Source organism: Lytechinus variegatus, chromosome 8, assembly GCF_018143015.1.
Source record: "Lytechinus variegatus isolate NC3 chromosome 8, Lvar_3.0, whole genome shotgun sequence".
In the NCBI taxonomy this organism is placed as follows: Eukaryota; Metazoa; Echinodermata; class Echinoidea; order Temnopleuroida; family Toxopneustidae; genus Lytechinus; species Lytechinus variegatus.
In genome coordinates, this window is record NC_054747.1 from 34,198,644 (window position 1) to 34,218,926 (window position 20,283).

The 20,283-nt window shown below is 36.6% G+C and overlaps 1 pseudogene; it reads right to left on the reverse strand.

The window, feature by feature from the left end:
* Positions 1-8,148: 8,148 nt before the first annotated feature.
* On the reverse strand, positions 8,149-13,331 carry LOC121420412 (annotated as a pseudogene).
* Between the last annotated feature and the right edge of the window lie 6,952 nt (positions 13,332-20,283).

Consider the following 20,283-nt stretch of genomic DNA (forward strand, 5'->3'; position numbering starts at 1 on the left):
GATTTTTGCATAATGCAGAACATCCGGTGTTTTAAATATATGCATTTTCAATGAAAGTTGTAGTTGAGGGTGTTTATATTAAGAATCTGATGGGTACTACCTTTTCATCGATAGACAATTTCTCATAGTTTATTTTTCATGAACCCCACCTACTTTTCACATAGGCATAATCTAAATTTGGACGAAATATTACCTATTTACATGTAATCTGAAATAAATATATCATATCTGTTATCAAATTAAAGATAATGAAAATTACAAAGCAAATATATGGATCGCCAGACATTTAAAACATGTGCATATTCAAATTGGGGCACAAATAGTAACACACCCTTTTATATTTTTAAAGAAAATAATAATTTGCATTTATTGATGAGAATTGTTGAAGGTGTGTATATTGAGAATCTGACGGGTGCCACCTTGGCACCTAAGGCATATCAAAACGACTCTATCACGACTTTTCTATTTTACGGAACAAACATATATCATGCATATTCAGTATAAATAAATTCCTCTTCTTTCGAAGGCTCGTCCGATTTTTCTTTCTCTTCCTTCTCAATTGCTTTTTCGGTTTTTCTCTGTATTCACAATAGAACAATGAAATTTCCATTCACATATAACATCGGCAAATATATTTAGCCCTAGAAAATGATGACAATGACATGCTTCCCACAGGGGACACGGCCTATCACTTCTTTGGGAGTAAACAATATGAAATGAACAAGTACAGGTGCTTCCTGAACTTTCCATCCAAACATGGAAAGGGGTAGTTGCAGGGGAGCGATCTGTTCTCGAGCTAAATCTCCTGAAGACGAGCTCTTTTGCTGACTTGGAGGAAAACTGTTTATCTTTGGAATATCTTTCTTCGTGCTAACTATTATAAAGTAATGCAAAGTACAGTGATATATATTTTTTATATTTTCATGGCATATAAATGAGAGAAGGTATAAATCACATATTTTTTAAAATCCAACTCACGTCTTCTGCATCACTCTCTATATATCTCTAGATCTTATCTAAACAGAAAGTACAGTGTGGAAATCTTTCCCTTGCCGAATGGCTATAGTTAACGGTATCATTCGCAGTCCACAGCCAACATTTTCCCTTAATTTTTCCTTCAAAACGAATAGGCTTATATAAACTCCTAAAAAAATTCTGGTAAATAAATGTATTTGTCGACAGTGAGAATTTGCACCTTTGCCGTTCTTTACAATTGATAGTTATACAGGCATGGGTGATTTTTTTCCCCTGCCTTTTAGTGGTCTCCTACCATAATGATTATTTCTGCGACATTCATGTCTCATCCTGATGAAGAAAATAAGAGCAGGTAGAAGGCATACATATTACTGGAGTAATCAATAACACACCAACACTTTTACGATTATATTACAACTTGCCAAAGTGTGGGGTGTGGGTGAGTGCGTGGGTGTGTGTGGGTGTGCTGAGGCGATGGGTTTAGTACATACAACCCCTATTATAATTGTTACGATACCCATATTATTCCCTTCATTGTTGTCTGCATACTCACGGTTTTTCTGCACTTCAACATCATATCACATTTTATGATAATTTTACTGTTTACAGGTATTCTGAATGATTACATAACCTCTACATAAACGTAAAGGTTATATAATGCATACCTCTCAATCCTCCCACGCAACACACAGCAGCACACACACTACTGATACGAATCGATATACAATCCCTTTTAAAAATCCCTTTTTAAATTCCACATGGACAATGATTATTAAAAACAATTGTTATTGCTGTTATATTTTTACCGTCATTATTCATTCTTATATTAACCATCAATATAATTTTTGACATTTAAGCCTATATTCTAAGTCATCATTTTTGTTATTATGATCATTAGTATTATCGTTATTTTCATTATTAACAGCAGAAGTTCTGAAATATTGACACCCCCAAAAATCATCCTTATCTGGAGGCTATCCATGGGTGACCAACACCCTTCTAAACATTATTCATGTTCTTAATCTATTCGCTTAGAAGAAATGCCCCCTCACGAATGTATACTGTGCCCCTTTCACCTGAGGACCCATTTTAGTTAATAGAAAGTGCCCTTTCTCGTACAAGTGCCATTTTTTAAAAACCAAAAATGCACCGTCACGAACGTATCCTGTGCGCCTTTCACGTAAGAGGTGCCAGGTAAAAATGGCAATGGTAAAAATGGCAAAGGTAGAAATGGCAGAGGTAAAAATGGCAGAGGTAGAAATGGCAGAGGTAAAAATGGCAGAGGTAAAAATGGCAGAGGTAATAATGGCAGAGGTAACAAGTGGGGCGCCTCTGGCAGTCTCGACTGCATCACGCAATTCAATATAGTAGCAGTGCTGACTTTGAAAATGACTATAAACTAATTATTCACAAAACACCATTCATATAATAATATATTACTACGTTCATTGACCCTAAATGACATTTGACCTTGATCAAGTGACCTACAACTTGTGCAGATAGGCAATGATAGTGATACTGGATTACCCCTTTGTCCACATTTCTTTAACCATATCCAAAAACTGTCAAAGTCATGATGGTAATTCAACAATTGCCCAGAACATGGCCAAAGTTCATCTACCTTATATGACCTTCGATCTCTGTCATGTGACCTGAAACTGGCACAGAAAGTTTAGTGATGCTAGTGATACTTGATTATACTTATGTCCAAGTTTCATGAACTAGATCCATAAACTTTCAAAGTTACGATGGTAAAGCAACAAATACCCCCAACATGGCCAAAGTTCATTGACCTTAAATGACCTTTGACCTTGGTCATGTGACCTAAGAATCGCACAGGATGTTTAGTGATACTTGATTACTCTTACATGTCTTATGCCTTCGTGTAATGAACTAGCTCCATAAAAATATAAAATTACGATGGAAATTCAACAAATACACCTAACATGCCAAAAGTTCAATGTACCTAAATGACCTTTGACCTTAGTCTTGACATGAAACTCAGGCAGGATATTCAGTAATACCTCGTTAACTTTATATGCAAAGTTAATGAATTAGGCCATATGCTTTTAAAGTTATGATGACATTTCAAAATTGTAACCTTGGTTAAGATTAGGTTAAAATTTCGATATCGATTCCCCCAACATGATCTAAGTTCATTGACCTTAGATGACCTATGACCTTGGTCATTTGACCTGAAACTAGGGCAGGATGTTCAGTAATACTTGATGACCCTCATGTCCAGGTTTCGTGAACTAGGTCCATATACTCTTTACGTTATGATATCATTTCAAAAACCCATCCTTAGGTTAAGATTTTATGTTGCCGCTGCCGGAAAAGCGGCGACTATAGTCTCGATACAAAAATGGCAGAGGTAGATATAGCAGAGGCATAAATGGCAGCAGTGAAAATGGCAGAGGTAAAAATGGAAAATGTAATAATGGTAGAATTAAAAATGGCAGAGGTACACTTTAAGAAAAAAAAAAAATTTACAGAAGAACAGTGAAAAAAAAAGATTTTACCGAAAAAAAATAACCAAATCATTCTGTAAATTGTTTTAACTGGTAGATTTTTTTACAATTTGTCTACAATTTACAGAACAGGGGGAAACAGTTTTATTACAATAAATTTGTGAGGTTACACACACCAAGTACCATATTGGTCTAATTGTACACAAATGCGTGTAGATAAGATTACATGGGCCCGTTGCAGAAAGAGTTGCAATCAATCGCAACTCAAAAAATCATGCGCAACTTGATTGTCAACCAATCAACAGCGCGCATTTGGGACTTGCGATTGATTTTTTGGCTTGCGTTTAAACGCAACTCTTTCTGCAACGGGCCCCAGGTGTTCTCGAGTGTCTGCTGCAGGATTTTTTTTTAAGTAGATATTTTCTAACAGTGTAAAAATGGCAAAGGTAAAGATGGCAGAGGTAAAAAATGAAAGAGATATGGGGTGCTGGTTTGTAAAAAAGCCAAGAAAAATAGTTTTCACTCAAAAATAAAAGGGGATTTCGTTCAGAAAGGGTGAAAATGACAAAAAAGGGATTTATTCCAACTAAATGAAGCTCATTGAGGTCAGAACAAAATTAAAACAAAATACTGACAATAAGATAATGAACAAAGTTTTTATTCCGTCAAAAAATAACAGAGATTTGTGCCAAATCTCTACATTTTAGCAGACCAACCTAATTAATAACAAGGCAAACGCCAAGCGTTGTCTCGCCTGCATATTGCAGTCATGAAGAGAATGTATGTCAAAACTATGCTATATGACTTCCGAGGCTGTCAGCAGTTTATGGGGTGAATTTTCGTTCTGACAGTTCACATATGCAATAATGCTATAGGCCTACTTTATCCCTAGGAAATGAGATAACACTAAGAATGCTGTTAATACTATGAAGCTATAATAATTTCCATGGAAGTAAGGAAATGAATGTTAGTGAAAAAGAATGTAATTCATAATAATGTGAGTGAAAACTTTGACAGCTTTTCTATTGTACCTTTGGCAAATTTGTGTGAATATTATAAATGGTGCCAAGAACTATAGCTCATTAAATTAATAACAACAACAGCTTTTAAAGAATAAACAAGTAAAATACAAAATCTGGTTCAAGTATAGAGAGTACTGAGTTCTGAAGTAAAATGTTCATTGACATTTGACCTTAATCAAATTCAACTCACATTCGAACTTGACCTGCACCTTCAAAAGATGGACCTCTTGTATGAATTTGGCAATCCTACTTCGAAGCTGTAGAAAGTTATTGGGTGTACAACACAGCACAGTGCCAGTCATGGAAAGTTCATTGACCTTTGACCTCATTCAAATTCGACTCATATTCGAACTTGACCTGTGCCTTCAGGAGATGGACCTCTGGTATGAATTTGGTGATCCCACCTCAAAGCTGTAGAAAGTTATTGGGTGTACAACACAGTACAGTGCCAGTCATGGAAAGTTCATTGACCTTTGACCTTATTCAAATTCGACTCATATTCGAACTTGACCTGTGCCTTCAGGAGATGGACCTCTGGTATGAATTTGGTGATCCCACCTCGAAGCTATAGAAAGTTATTGGGTGTACAACACAGCACAGTGCCAGTCATGGAAAGTTCATTGACCTTTGACCTTATTCAAATTCGACTCATATTCGAACTTGACTTGTGCCTTCAGGAGATGGACCTCTGGTATGAATTTGGTGATCCCACCTCGAAGCTGTAGAAAGTTATTGGGTGTACAACACAATTGTTGACGACGCCGCCGACACAGGAACTATGTCTTGCTCCGCTACGCAGGCGAGACAATAATAATAGGCATTTATATAGCACCATCTATCTAGAAATATTCTATTCCGAGGCGCACAAGAAAAGAAAGAATGAGAAAGTTTGGATGAGTGTCAAAGTGCCAATAACTAATACTGTTAAAAAATATAAGATTTCAGTTTGGATTTGAAGGTCTCCAGTGATTGTATAATTCTTAAATTCAACGGCAAATTATTCCAGAGAAAAGGTGCTGAGGCAGAGAAAGCTCGTGCACCATATGCTACAGGTGTCTTGGGAGTCTTAAGAAGTTGCTAGTGTGATGATCTCAGGCTTCTAGCTGGTGCATAAGGCGTGACAAGGTCTTGTAGATGCTTTGTAGATATATATTATAATTACCAGGAGGTTGCTGCTTATGGGATCCAAAATACCCAACAGCACTCCCGCTTCTAAGGGTTATGATCATCAAGGCATTTATATTCACTATCATAGTGGATGCAGTGGTAAAGGTCTAGGGTCTTTTTTATTTAAAGTTTCTGAACCAGACCCTTGATCGACCCCAAACTGGTTTACCAGGCAAAACAAGATTATTGATTTTAATTGTGCCGAAAATGGGAATGCATGCTTATTGTCATTCAACTCTTTAAAAAGAATGGTGTAGACGACATAAAAAAGGGATAAAGTATTAAACCGCAATCGTTCGTGTCAATTTCAAGGTCTAAACTTTCCCCTCTATATTCTCAATGTTTTTCCCAGCCCCAAAACTATCTCTGTCTCTGAATCTCTCTAGTTTTTACTCTTCACCCTTTCTGTCCGTAAACCTGGCAAAGCTTTATATTAAAAGAACCAGCCAGGCAAAAAGGAATGTTATGAAAATATAAATGAGAACAGAGCAGTTTCATGTTGCTTCTGATAAATTGAATGAAATAAAATCTATCCTTTGATTTCTTTTTGAAAAGCCCTAACGGTACACCTACAACGAATTCGTAAATAGTATTGTTAGGCCGATGAAAACCCGTGGGGGGCACTTGCATTCACGAGTGGATACCATGCGCGACCATGGGGTCTCAAAAAGCACCCTAAACACGCAATTTCTTTATTCCAAAAATGCACCCCTTAACAAGTAATGGCGTGTGAAACCCTACCCTTAACAAGTATTGGAAACAGAACATACTCTTGGAAAATTTTCCCTGAAATGAACCCCTAACAAGTACATGAATGTTTTATTGTTACGGGTCCTTCGGTCCTCGGCTTTACTTTATTTGGTTTAGTATGACCCCACCTTCTACACCTCGCGCAAATCGGACTCTTAACACGAAGTGTTGGGGCAAAAAGGACATCCTTTATAAAACGTTTCAATTTTGTTTTATCATCCCCGCAAATTCGACCCTAAACACGCAATTTTCCTAGCGAAATAGATACCCTTTTTTCATTATTTTTGTGTTTTTGACACCCTTATCACGTTACGTACGTAACGTGCCCTATCGTGAAAAAGACATCCGTTTTACGTGTTTTTCGGTCGCGCATGGTATACTCGTCAATGTAAGTGGCCCCCCCCCCGGGATGAAGACATAATGACATGAGGAAGTGCCTAACCGTGACGTGCACTTTTTATTTCTAATCTATGTACATGCAGGGGCTTTTTCTTTTTACAATTTATTGCATGGGGTCTAATACTGGCCATGTATACCTTTGTCATTTTTACTTCTGAAATTATTGCCCCTGTTAATATTACCCCTGCCATATTTACCTCTGCCAATTTTACCTCTGCCATTATTACCTCTGTCGTTTTATTGTGAGGAAGTTCCCCCTGCATTCTTGTAAGTATTCTCGAATCATTGCCCCTTTTAACACCAAAAAGGTGCCCCTTACGAACATGTTCTGTGCCCCTTTCACGCGAGAAGGACGCGTTTTATGCCGTTAGCAAGTGTCCCCTTGTCTTCTCGTAAGTACCCTTTCTCGGAATCAATCCCCCTTTTACCCAAGAAAAGCACCCCCTTACGAACGTGTTCCTTGTCCCTTTCACCCGTGAAGGACCCGTTTTAAGTGTTCACGAGTGCCCTTTTGGAACAAGAAAACAATATTCGTATTTTTATTATGAAGGAAAAATTGTAAGAATAATCCTCCGTGCCTTAAGTTTCATGATTCATGTGAGTGGGGTGGATAACCAGTGACGTAGTGACGACAGATGGAGGGGGGGTGGCACGAGTCCCAAAGCCCCCTTCCCATCTGTATATTTTTCACTACAAAGAAAAAAATTGAAAAGGGAACGAAATGGACAGAGAGAAAGGTGAAATATGGAATTATTTTCTGAATAATTATGTCAAAATCCATCACAAAATCGGATTTGTATCATAAAAGTGTCAAAATTGTTGCGAGCGAGCAACTTCTCATACATTTTACGTGATATGACATATCTAGCCCCCCTCAGAATTTTTGAACCCATTACACAACTACAGATTTTCCTATGTTTTAAACTAGTGCCCTCTTCGAAAGAAAAAGTGCATTTTTCCCTGTGCCCCAACTTTCAACTTCACTCCGCCGCCCCTGTGTTAGATAATTTTTTATTTTGTTTACTGTATGATCTATTTCCTGTAAATATAAAAAATTAGGAATCAAATTGAGAATTAATCTAACGTTGCAGTATCGCAACAGTGTTTCCACAGATTCCGTATCGTAGGTATCGCACAAAACACAAAGTCTTATGCATGGCTAATCGTCAACAAAACGTCTTCATTTCATTATTCTAATTATTGAAATTAAAGCTTTAACAAAAGCATTGGAGAGGAGAATATCTCATGCATTAAATCAGTTGCGAATCCTTTTTTCATTCTGCGGTTGACAAGATTTAAATAAAATGTTACTTCATATCATAAAATACAAAATAATAAGCGGGGATATGACATCATCAGTTTGTTCATTACATATTCATGACAATATGCATAGAACTGTTTCACCGAAGTAACGCATAGCATCAACATAACTTTGTTATCCCTTGCCCGATTTTGCAGAAATTGTTCGTGTTTGTCTGATTTTACCCCTGTCTATTCAAATAACAGCCCTTTTAGTGCCAATGTTCTATTACATGCGCACGAGCCAAAACCTACGATTTAGTAGATTGCCAATCAGGCCGTCACAACGGAAACTTGATCTTTATTACATTGAATTACATCTTATTTTTTTTCAAACCGGATGAACTGCATGCATATTATAACATTAGCCAATTATTTACAAATAACCTCCAAAATAAAACAGTTTCAGTTACATTCTGACCGGACAATTCGAAAAAAGAGACAAAGTCAACTAGTCTGCCTAATCAGTCTTTTGTTTCTTCGTCTTTCTACATACACATTTGTAACACCCCCTAAGCGCTAAGTAATCAATGTAAAGAAGGATAAGCGATAAAACGACTAGAAATGCGACTACGTCGATGGAGTTGAGTTCGATGAATCCCATTTCAGTAGAACGAAGACGAAGATGATCTCCTCCAAACTTGATCACGTGTTCTATCCAGAATATAGCCGTGTCGAGAGGGCTGGCGAGTTGGTCTCTCAAGATAAACGAAGCCCGCTGCGCACTTATCCTGTAGCTGAAAATTAAAAGAGCCAAATATGATTTATGTATATGTATATATATATAGTAAAGAAATGGATGAAGAGAACAATGGTAGACGTAGACGTAGCTTCACACATATATTATATATATATATATATATATATATATATGTATATGTATGTGTGTGTGTGTGTGTGTGTGTGTGTGGGGGGGGGTGTAGAGCTGGATTGGTGGGGGCTGTGACTCCCTTGGCTACTAAAACTACTGCAATTACTACTACTACTACTACTACTACTACTACTACTGCTACTACTACAACAACTACTACTACTTCTACTTAAGCCTACTACTACTACTACTACTACTACTACTACTACTACTACTACTACTACTACTACTACTACTACTGCTACTGCTACTACTACAACAACTACTACTACTTCTACTTAAGTGTACATTATACTGCTGCTACTACTACTACTACTACTACTACTACTACTTTACTACTACTACTACTACTACTACTACTACTACTACTACTACTACTACTACTACTACTACTACTACTACTACTACTACTACTACTACTACTACTACTACTACTTCTACTACTACTACTACTAGCTACTATACTACTACTACTACTACTACTACTACTACTACTACTACTATTACTACTACTCCTACTATATACTACTACTTGGCTACTACACTACTACTACTACTACTACTACTACTACTACTACTACTACTACTACTACTACTACTACTACTACTACTCCTACTATATACCACTACTTGGCTACTACACTATTACTACTACCATTATTACTACTACTACTCCTACTATATACTACTACTTGGCTACTACACTTCTACTAAGACTACTACTATACTACTACTTTTGCTACTACTACTACTACTACTACTTCTACTACTACTACTACTAATACTACTACTACTATTACTACTACAACTAAGGCTACTACCTCTACTTTACATTACAGAATCTTTACCGAAGAATTTGATATACTTTAACGTGTCCTTTTCACATTTGAACACTAAAGTTACGTGATCACTCTCATAGCCCGACAAAGACATCTCACCCATGAATCCAAGTCAAACCAAAATAAAACATCCGTCTGTGAAACATACCTTTCATCATCAAGAAGCTTGTTAATACTCGTCCGAAACTCGTCTTCATTTAAATCATTCACGTCCAAAACGAGACCCATCCCTTTCGCTGCTACCTGATAAGCATTGGCAGACTGATCACCGCCCAGTGGCATGAGGAGCATCGGAACACCGTAGTTCATTGCTTCATAGACCCCCGCACTACCCGCATGGTAGATCAGTAAACGAGCTTTAGGATGAGCTGGGTTTGAAAATAAATGAAAATGTAATGAGATGAAATGATGATATTATAATAATAATAAAAATAATAGTATAATGAAAATGATAACAATGAAAATAATTCAACAGTATTTTACAACAAACGAAAGTCTTTGCGATAATTTCTTTCACAAAGATTATGATTGGCGTAAAGCAACATAATTTCTATCACTGACGAGTCCTGGTGATATTTCGTCTGTATGACCACCGATCATGAAAGTCGACGAAAATATAAGTACCTAAATAGGATCAAATGGTCAAATACCACAAGGGATTTGCAGTGGCGTGCCATGGGTCACGGCATGGGGGCACCAGCAATTTTTTTAGTCACTTAGTGGGTACGCGCTCTTTGCTAGGTATACTGACCTAATAGAGACATTTTAATTAAATGTTTCATATTCAGACCTAAAGGGGGGGGGGGTATCGCTATAAGTAGTCAAGAAAATGAAGTATAATTATGTCACTACATTGAGCAATAACTCGAAGTGCGAGGAAACATAATATTTGGTGTATATTGACCTAAAAATTGGAAGTTTTAGTACAACAGGGTTATATATCTCGTTAAACAGACAATGTGAGCACAATGAAAGATGAACACAAAGGCCCTAATTATGATTCATACAATTACGAACAAATACTTACTTCTTTTACACCCCAGTCGGATTAATGAAAAAAAAATAAATCGCAAGATTAAAGATTCTTACCTAAGAGGTCATTCTGTGGAAGCCACTCCGAGATCAATGTATTGTTGCCTAGGTAACGGGGCTTTTCCCCCAAATATCTCCACAGTATCCTCTGTGGCAATTCGCTGAACACTTTTGAAATTATATCGTTGAGGGTGCCACTCGCAAGAGCTTTAGCCGAAGATCCCTTTTTGTTAAAAGAAGGAAACAAAAAATAATAAGAGAATAAAATTTAAAGAGGTGTACAATATCTAATCCTTAATTTCGGATGATCAGAATCAATAATAAAAAAGCAGGTAAAATTATCAGTTTTGTGTTTGAGGGCACTGGCGTTCGTTTGTGGGAGGAGGCATTAGGCATGGACCCTCCCCCCAAAAAAAATTGATATCGAATGAAAAGGAGAGAAATATGATGAAAGTTATGTCAAAAATCTATCACGAAAATAGATATTTGAATTAAATATCAATGTCAAAATTTCTGCTCGTTCGTTAACCTCCCTCTCAGATTTTTAAAGCAATAATATTCTGCGCCATATCTGGACCCCTCGAAAAAAATGGCACATTACACCACTTTCTGACAAATATAGATACCTCACAAAACGAAAAAAGTCTGAATGAAACAAATCCCATACATTTGCTCTATCTAGTTTCATTAAAGGTCAAGTCTATCTCAGAAAAATGTTGATTTGAATCAATGGAGAAAAATCAAGCGAGCATAATGCTGAAAATCATATTCATGTAAATAGTATGCCAAAAAAGAAAGGTATGACATTTTTGAAGCTTCGCTTGTTTTCTACCAAACAGTTATATGCACAATTTAGTCCCATGCAGATGAGAGAATCGATGATTTCCCTCACTCACTATTTCTTTTGTTTTTTATTGATTAAATTAAAAAAAATATTCTAATTTAGTCCCATGCAAATGAGAGAATCGATGATGTCCCTCACTCACTATTTCTTTTGTTTTTTATTGATTAAATTAAAAAAAATATTCTAATTTTCACATATTTGAAAATTACTTGACAACCATAAAACAATGGAAATTGCACATGTTTTACAAGACCATGAGGAGAAGAGGGGCATATTCAATATTTCACATAGTAAATACAAAAGAAATAGTGAGTGATGTCATCAGTTCGCTTATTTGCATACCGACCCGGATGTCCATATAACTGTTAGTGAAATAAGGCGAAGCTTCAAAATGTCATCACTTTCTAATTTTACATCAGATTTCGATGAAATTTTAAGCGTTATGTTTGTTATTTTTTAAAATTCAAATAAACTTTTTGTTGGGTGTGGACTTGTGTTTTAAGTAAAATAAGTGCTAGAATTATAGGTCTATTTCCCGGCTAACCACTCTGTTAGAAGCAATCAAGGATTTCTTCTTACCAAAGTAAATACAATAAAACCATGGTCTCCAGATCCTTGAATAAATCTTTCTAGATCCTCCGGGAGAGGTCTGGGCTCCTTGATGGTAAGTCCTCCAATAGGGATCCAATTCGGAGCTATAGGTCTTGGATATTCTAGGGCCCAAGTGTTATGGCACAACCAAAGATCTGCTTTACTGATGATCTGCCATGGAGTCAGGTCTGGTCGAATACCATAGGTTCGTTGCAAATGACGTAGAGGGCGATAGACAGTAAAGTATTCAAATGCAGAATGTGCACCGTAGAACATTACTGTATTCTTGATGCGTTGAAAGAAAGTCATTCGGTCTCCCAGTTCGGGTGTGAATATTTATACTGAAAGGCACATAGGAAAGTGGGGTTGGAATACCCAGCATCCCTTCATGAAAGGCCGGAACTCTTTTTGTTCCTGTTACAACGATAAATGGTATATCCAGGTAGGCTGCGAGAAGGGTATCGCAGACATTCGCGATGGGGTACGTTATAAGTTCATCATAGTTCGCAAGCCGCAGTTGCTCAAGAATTGCTGTATTTTCAAACAAAACACCACAACCAAAATTGGCATACTCTTTTAATTTCCATGGTCGTGGGTCCTTAAACGCTTCTAGCTTGGTCATGTTAATCAAATCCGTCATAGAGTTCTTGACAAAAGTTAACTCCTGTAAATCTTTGTCCGTCATGGGATTCGGAAGTATAATCTTAGACGTGTAGGAATCTGGCAGGAAACCACCAACACCCTGGTTATCAATGATGAGAAATGTAACTTCATGACCGCGCTGCACCAGGGCTTGAGTTATGGTGGAAAGTGTCATGTGGTGACTTGGTGTTCGCATTACCGATACAGACGGGACGAGAAACCGTGCCCCAATACAGGACTGAAAACTCCCTAAACTCACCAGCAGCAGTAGTGGCCAAGCCGAGACCTTCGTGACGCCCATTGTGCACGATACCCGCTTACACTACCTACAGAACGAAATTATAATGCGGGGAAATATAGCCTTCAACTTGGCACAAAACATGCATATTTGATAGCAGTACACGTGCGAACTCTTGACATTCGATCGTCCTATCTATTGTGTACTCAACATGTATAAATATAGTCTTTGACTGATGAATAACCAGCGCTAGGGCATAACAGGCCGGATCATTGGGTAGTTCAAGGGCGGGGGAGAAAGATAGCAAGGGTTTTAAAACTATGTGACGATAAAATGGATATGGGTACATTTGTATAATGATGTCATGAGGCACGAAGACTGAAAGGGATGCACCTCCAAGACCTTTCACCCCGACAGTACTACCCCTTCTATTGTGTTTCTAGCCAACATGCGTCTTATATCAGCTAGTCATTTATCAATTTGGGCTGATATCCCCAGCGTGCTTTATGTTTAAACAAACAAGATCAAAGTTCACTTGTGTGACAATCATGTGACTGATTCAATAATTGTCGGAAGAGAGTTTGATTTTAATAACTTACGACAATGCAATTTTATTCATTTATTTCACATCTGTATACAGAGTAACCAATTCAGCTATACACGATAAAAATTGACAAAGATATAAAGCTTGTTTACAATTGGGCCCTGTTAATTAAACAAATACAAATTATAATGGTAAATATAATTATACAGTACATAATATGCAAAATAGTCAAGAAATAAACCCTCTGTGCCTTCATCAGATTCATGAAAAAACACACAAACACATAGAAGCTCTCAAACCCACAAATGACCCCCCCCACACACACTCCATCACATTCTGCAGACTGGTTACCTACTTTCAATTTCAATTTATTTACCATCTTTAAAAATAAGTGTACATAAAAATCTGACATGAAATACAAATTCATATTGGTTAAAAATGGAGGGATAAGCACAGTGATTGTAAGCAGGGTCCCAACATAAACATTTGAGTTTAACTTTATAGATTATACATTATAACATTATAATACAAATTATACATCAAAATACATATGTAACAATAAACACACACATATGCATACACATAAATTAGAGAGGGAGAGAAACAGAAAGAAAGGAGAGACAGTGAAGGTGGAAGAGGGAGAAAGAAAAGAGTCATGATAAATATCATTCACAATAATAAAAAGAGAGTGAGAATTTAACATCGTATAGATAATACATTGTAACTCGGCATGAATTCATTTGAGAAAAGTACAGTCTTTTTTAAAGAGAGCTTGAATTTGTAACAATTAAACTGAAAAGGGATAATATCTAAACTCCAGCTCCAAGTTGATTTGAATAAAAAGAGAAAAATCCAACAAGCATAACACTGAAAATGTCATAATCGGATGTAGAATAAGAAGGTCATGACATTTTAAAGTTTCGCTTAATTTCACAAATTAGTCCTGTGCACATCCTGGTCGGTATGCAAATGAGGAGACTGGTGACGTCATCCACTCACTATTTCTTTTGTATTTTAGTATACGAATTATGAAAATATTCTAATTTTCTCCTCTATGTCAAGGGAGATAACAATTTTTTTCCTCCAGAACATGTGAAATAAGCATTGTGTAATAATATAATATTTGCTCAATTCGATCCTTATTTTCAAATCTGTAAATACTGAAATGTCGTATAATTCAAACAATAAAAAAACAAAAGAAATAGTGAGCGAGGAACATCATCGGCTGTCTTATTTGCATGTCAATGAGATATTATTATTTGGCCATAAAACCATACAAAAAAAAATTGTACGACGAATACAAATACCAAAAAAAAATTGAAATTGAATAATTAAATATGAAAAGTAAAATTAAAACCTAAACAGAAAAGAGTAAGGAAACGTAAAATTGAATACTATTGCCCAGCGGCATGCAAGCCCTCATAGAAAACCATGGAGAGTATTGAACATTCCGGTATATGAAATTAGTAAATTACACATTATTAAAATTCAAATAAAATACATACAATAAACATTATTAACACGTAGGCCCTATGTAACGCCAGGCATGATATAAGAAACATTGGGAATAATTTGAATACCCATGACGGACTAACTAAAGAATTTGTGAATGCTTAAGAAAACATACATGTAGAACAAAAATAACTTCAATTTGTACAGGGTACTACAGCCTGAAAAGCAGCGATGAAAATAAGGAGGAATGCCCTAAACAACAGCAATAGCATGCCTCCACATTCCTTGTGTAATCGTCAGGCTCCGGCTCTTAACACATAACAATCATAGAGACAACAAGTGATAAAATTCAGGAAACTCGCCTCCTTTAATTGATGAAAAAAAAAGAAATTAAGAACTGCTGTAAAAATAGTAATGTGAGCATATCACTGATTTGTGAAAAAAGCAAAACTTTACGTCATAACTTTTATATTTCACATCCGATTTTGATGAATTTTTCAGCGTTAAAATTAAGCTAGTTTGATTTTTCTCTTTTTATTCACATCAACATTTTCCTGCATGGGTGGACTTGACCTTTAGCAGTCAGTACTTTTTGACTTATTTAATTATTTTTATTTCAAAATTTTGGAAAAACTGATATCGACTGATATACAATAGTAATCCCCCTCTTTTTAAGAGACCGAAATATTTTCAAGAATCCAGTTTGGGTTTTGTGAAAAACATATCGACTATGCTATACCGTACAGTTTTATTGATAAAGCTGCTTGATCGTTTGACAACCATCACCACACGATAGACATTTTTCTTGATCTTCTCAAAAGCTTTTTGATACGGTTGATCATGAAATTCTAGTAAGAAAGCTAGGGTATTATGGAGTTATAGGGCTAGAGCTCTTGGTTCGTTCAGGAGTTACTTATATGGCCAGAAAACAGTATGTATATGGTTGTGTGGAACCGACTCTCACAGGGATCTCTTCTTCTTTCATCATCCATTTTTGTTGTTGCAAATATAATGACTCTATAGTCTCTTTTTCCCATAAAGATCCTAATACTTTGTAATAAACGGTTAAAAATGAAAAATAAAATGTAGTTCAGTGGATCTATGCAAACAAGTTGTCTTCAAGAAACTAACTACATGCTTTTTAGTAATTCTAAGTCAGATTTACCGCGATGTTTACTTTTTGACAATGTTAACATTATGAGGGTAGGATCCACTCAATTCCTTGGATTAGAAATTGACGACGAGAAGTTGACCTGGGACCACTGGCGTAACTACGGAGGGGGGGGCATGGGGGCACGTGCCCCCTCCCCCCAATCGGTTGACCAAAAAACGGGAAAAGAAGAAAAAAGAGGGAGAAAGGAAGACAAACGTAGTGGGAAAGAAGACATTATTGCTGTTCATTATAGTGTTATATTATATCATAATTATGTTATGTTATATTACATAAGAAACATTTTTTCATAACTTTATGAAACATAATTTGCATAGGGCCTTTGTCTTCATTGTTCCTGGTGCTCGCATTGTCTGTTTTTGAGATATATAATCCTGTTATTCTAAAACCTCCCGTTTTCAAGTCAATATACACCAAACTGCCAAATATATTTCCTCGCACTTCGTGTTATTATTGTTTTATGTACAATAAAATGCTTCTTTTTCATGACTACTTAAAGTGATTGCCCCATTTTAAGGTCTTAATATAAAACATTTCCTGTCCGTGCTTACGTTCGCGGTAGTGGATTGGTGAAATATGTCTGCTCTCCATGAATTCCTAGAATCCTTAAAGAAGTCCTTAAAATGTCCCTTTTTCTGATCTGAATATCAAAAATTTTCTGCTCGCGCTTCGTGCTCGCATCATTTGGTTAGTGAACTACGTATGGTCTCCGTGAATTCCTACAAACAAGCCTTAAAATGCCCCTCTTCATGTCTGAATTTCCTTAATTTTGAGCTCGCGCTTCGCGCTGGCAAGATTTGTCTAGTGTGGTGTGTATGTTAATCATGATTACAAGTGCTTTATGTGCATGTTTAGAAGTTATTTTAACAAAATCAGCAAGCGCTTATTGACACTCGCATTAGATGACTATGGTGAGATGTGTATACTCTTAATGGATTCCTAAAATATAGTCCTTAAAATCTTCCTGTTTGGGGGTCAATATTTACAAAAATTTCAGCTCGTGTTTGGGGCTCGCATTATTTAGTGAGACAGGTACGTATCATGATTACAAAATATTGATTACAATGTCCCTTTTTAGGTCTGAATATCACGAATTTTAAGTTCGTGCTTCGCGCTCGCATTATTTGACCAGTGAGATAATATTCGTTTAATGGCACTGTCCTTAAAATGTCTCTATTTGGTCAGTATACCTGGCAACTGAGCTCACCTAATGACTCAAAATTTTGCTGGTGCCCCTCCCCCATGCCGTGACCCACTGCCTGGGACTTTAACAACGTACAATATATGTAAAATTAAATCAAAATACTAGTGTAAACGATCTTTAGTACCACCTTATTCTCCCGGGGGAGGGGGGCACTTACATTGACGAGAGGACACCATGCCCGACCCCCAAAACATGTAAAAAGGATGTCTTTTTCAAGATTGGGCACGTACGTTACGTACGTAACGTAATAAGGGTGTCAAAAACACTAAAATAATGAAAGAAGGGTAGGCCTATCTATTTTCGCTAGGAAATCTACGTGTTTAGGGTCAAATTTGCGAGGGTATGTTTTATAAACAGATGTACTTTTTGCCCCAAGAGTCAACACTACGTGTTTAGAGAACGATTTGAACGAGGTGTGGGAGGTTGGCTGTACTAATTAAACCCAATGATCGGTAAAGGTAAATCCGACGACCGACGTCTGTGACATATCACAAATGAAATATAGCTGTACTTGTTTAGGGGTTAAATTCATGTTCATCTCATGCATTAAATCGATTGCAACTCCATTTTTCATTCTTGGTTGACAGGACCGAAATAAATATTATTTCTTATAACAAAATACAAAATAAAGAGTGGGAATAGCAACATCAGCTTGATCATAACGTCATGAGAATATGCGTAGAACTGTTTCACCGAAGTAATTCAAAGCATAAACACCGATAAAAATGTTATATCTTTGTTATTCCTTTTCCGATTTTGATGAAATTTTCACTGTTTGTCCGATTTTACTCCTGTAAATGGCAATATTTTAATAACATGCGATTTTGTGATATGCCAATAATCAGATTGTCATAGCGGAATCTCGATCTCTATTGAGTTTAATTACATTTTTTTTCTTCAAATCGGATGAAATGTTTTCCTACCCTTATAAAAATCGCCAATGGTATTTGAATGGTGCCGAATGGTAGTTGAATGGTGATCTGAATGGTAAATGGTACGCGAATGGTATTTAAGTGGTGTTTCAATGGTAAGTTCTTAATGGTAATTGGTAGTTTATTTAATGGTAAATGGTATACCATATACCAATGGTGTCTCAGTGGTATGTGTCTAATGGTATGATTAGTATGATGAATGGTATACCACACACCCAATGGTGTCTCAGTGGTATTCAATGGTGTTTCAGTGGTATGTGCTTGTAATGGTATGATGGATGGTATACCATTTACTCAATGGTGTCTCAGTGGTATTCAATGGTGTCTCAGTGGTATTCAATGGTGTATCAGTGGTATGTGCTTGTAATGGTATGATTGGTATGGTGAATAGTATACCATACACCCAATGGTGTCTCAGTGGTATTCAATGGTGTATGAGTAGTATGTGCCTGTAATGGTATGATGAATGGTATACCATACACCCAATGGTGTCTCAGTGGTATACAGTGGTGTCTCAGTGGTATTCAATGGTGTCTCAGTAGTATGTGCCTCCATAATGGTACGACTGGTATGATGAATGGTATACCATATACCCAATGGTGTCTCAGTGGTATACAATGATGTCTCAGTGGTATTCAATAGTGTTTCATTAGTGTGTGCCTATAATGGTTTGACTGGTATAATGAATGGTATACCATACGCCCAATGGTGTCTCAGTGGTATACAATGGTGTCTCAGTGGTATTCAATGGTGTCTCAGTAGTATGTGCCTCCATAATGGTACGACTGGTATGATGAATGGTATACCATATACCCAATGGTGTCTCAGTGGTATACAATGATGTCTCAGTGGTATTCAATGGTGTCTCAGTAGTATGTGCCTGTAATGGTATGATGAATGGTATACCATACACCCAATGGTGTCTCAGTGGTATACAATGGTGTCTCAGTGGTATTCAATGGTGTCTCAGTAGTATGTGCCTGTAATGGTATGATGAATGGTATACCATACACCCAATGGTGTGTCAGTGGATACAATGGTGTCTCAGTGATATTCAATAGTGTTTCAGTAGTATGTGCCACTATAATCGTATGATTGGTATGGTGAATGGTATACCATGTACTCAATGGTGTCTCAGTAATATCCATCACCATCCTCTCTTTTCCCCTTTGTTTCCTTCTCGCTTTTTGTTTCTTGGTAGTGAAAATTGAACGGCAGAAATGTAGCTCCTCTATCGTACGGTATACTGTTCGTTTTTATTTTAAACTACGTTCTTCATATTTTTATTTTCAAAGTTTTATTCTATTTAATTTATAATCATTTTGCTTATTTATGGCCGCTTTTTATGAAAAGAACTATATCTGGAGTGTTCCAAAAAGATATTTGCAATTAATCCGAAGATGCAAATTTACAGGTTATATACATTAATTTTATCTAAAACATATCAATTTGGATTTTTTGATGGAAGAAACAATAAATCAGTTGCAAGTTTGCAATGAAAAGTATGACTTTCAATTGATTTTGGAGTGTGAAATTGATTTTCGTTCGATTGCAAGTTTCTTGCAATGCCCCATATTTTGCTCAAAATAAATTCACTGTTGGTTGTCTTGGTCCCCCAACCTCTATCAAATTCCCATCCGCAAACCCTGATATGGTCAGTCTGCAACGTCCAAATTTAGCCCCCTCCGAACCCATTTGTACGCTACTATAGCTGCTTCCAATCATGAATTATTCCTCTCTCTTTTTTTTACAAATTATATTTTCAAAATTCTAATTCTATTTTTAGGCCCTAATTATTCTTTCTCACGGACGGCGTTCATAAAGAGGAGAGCTATTCTAT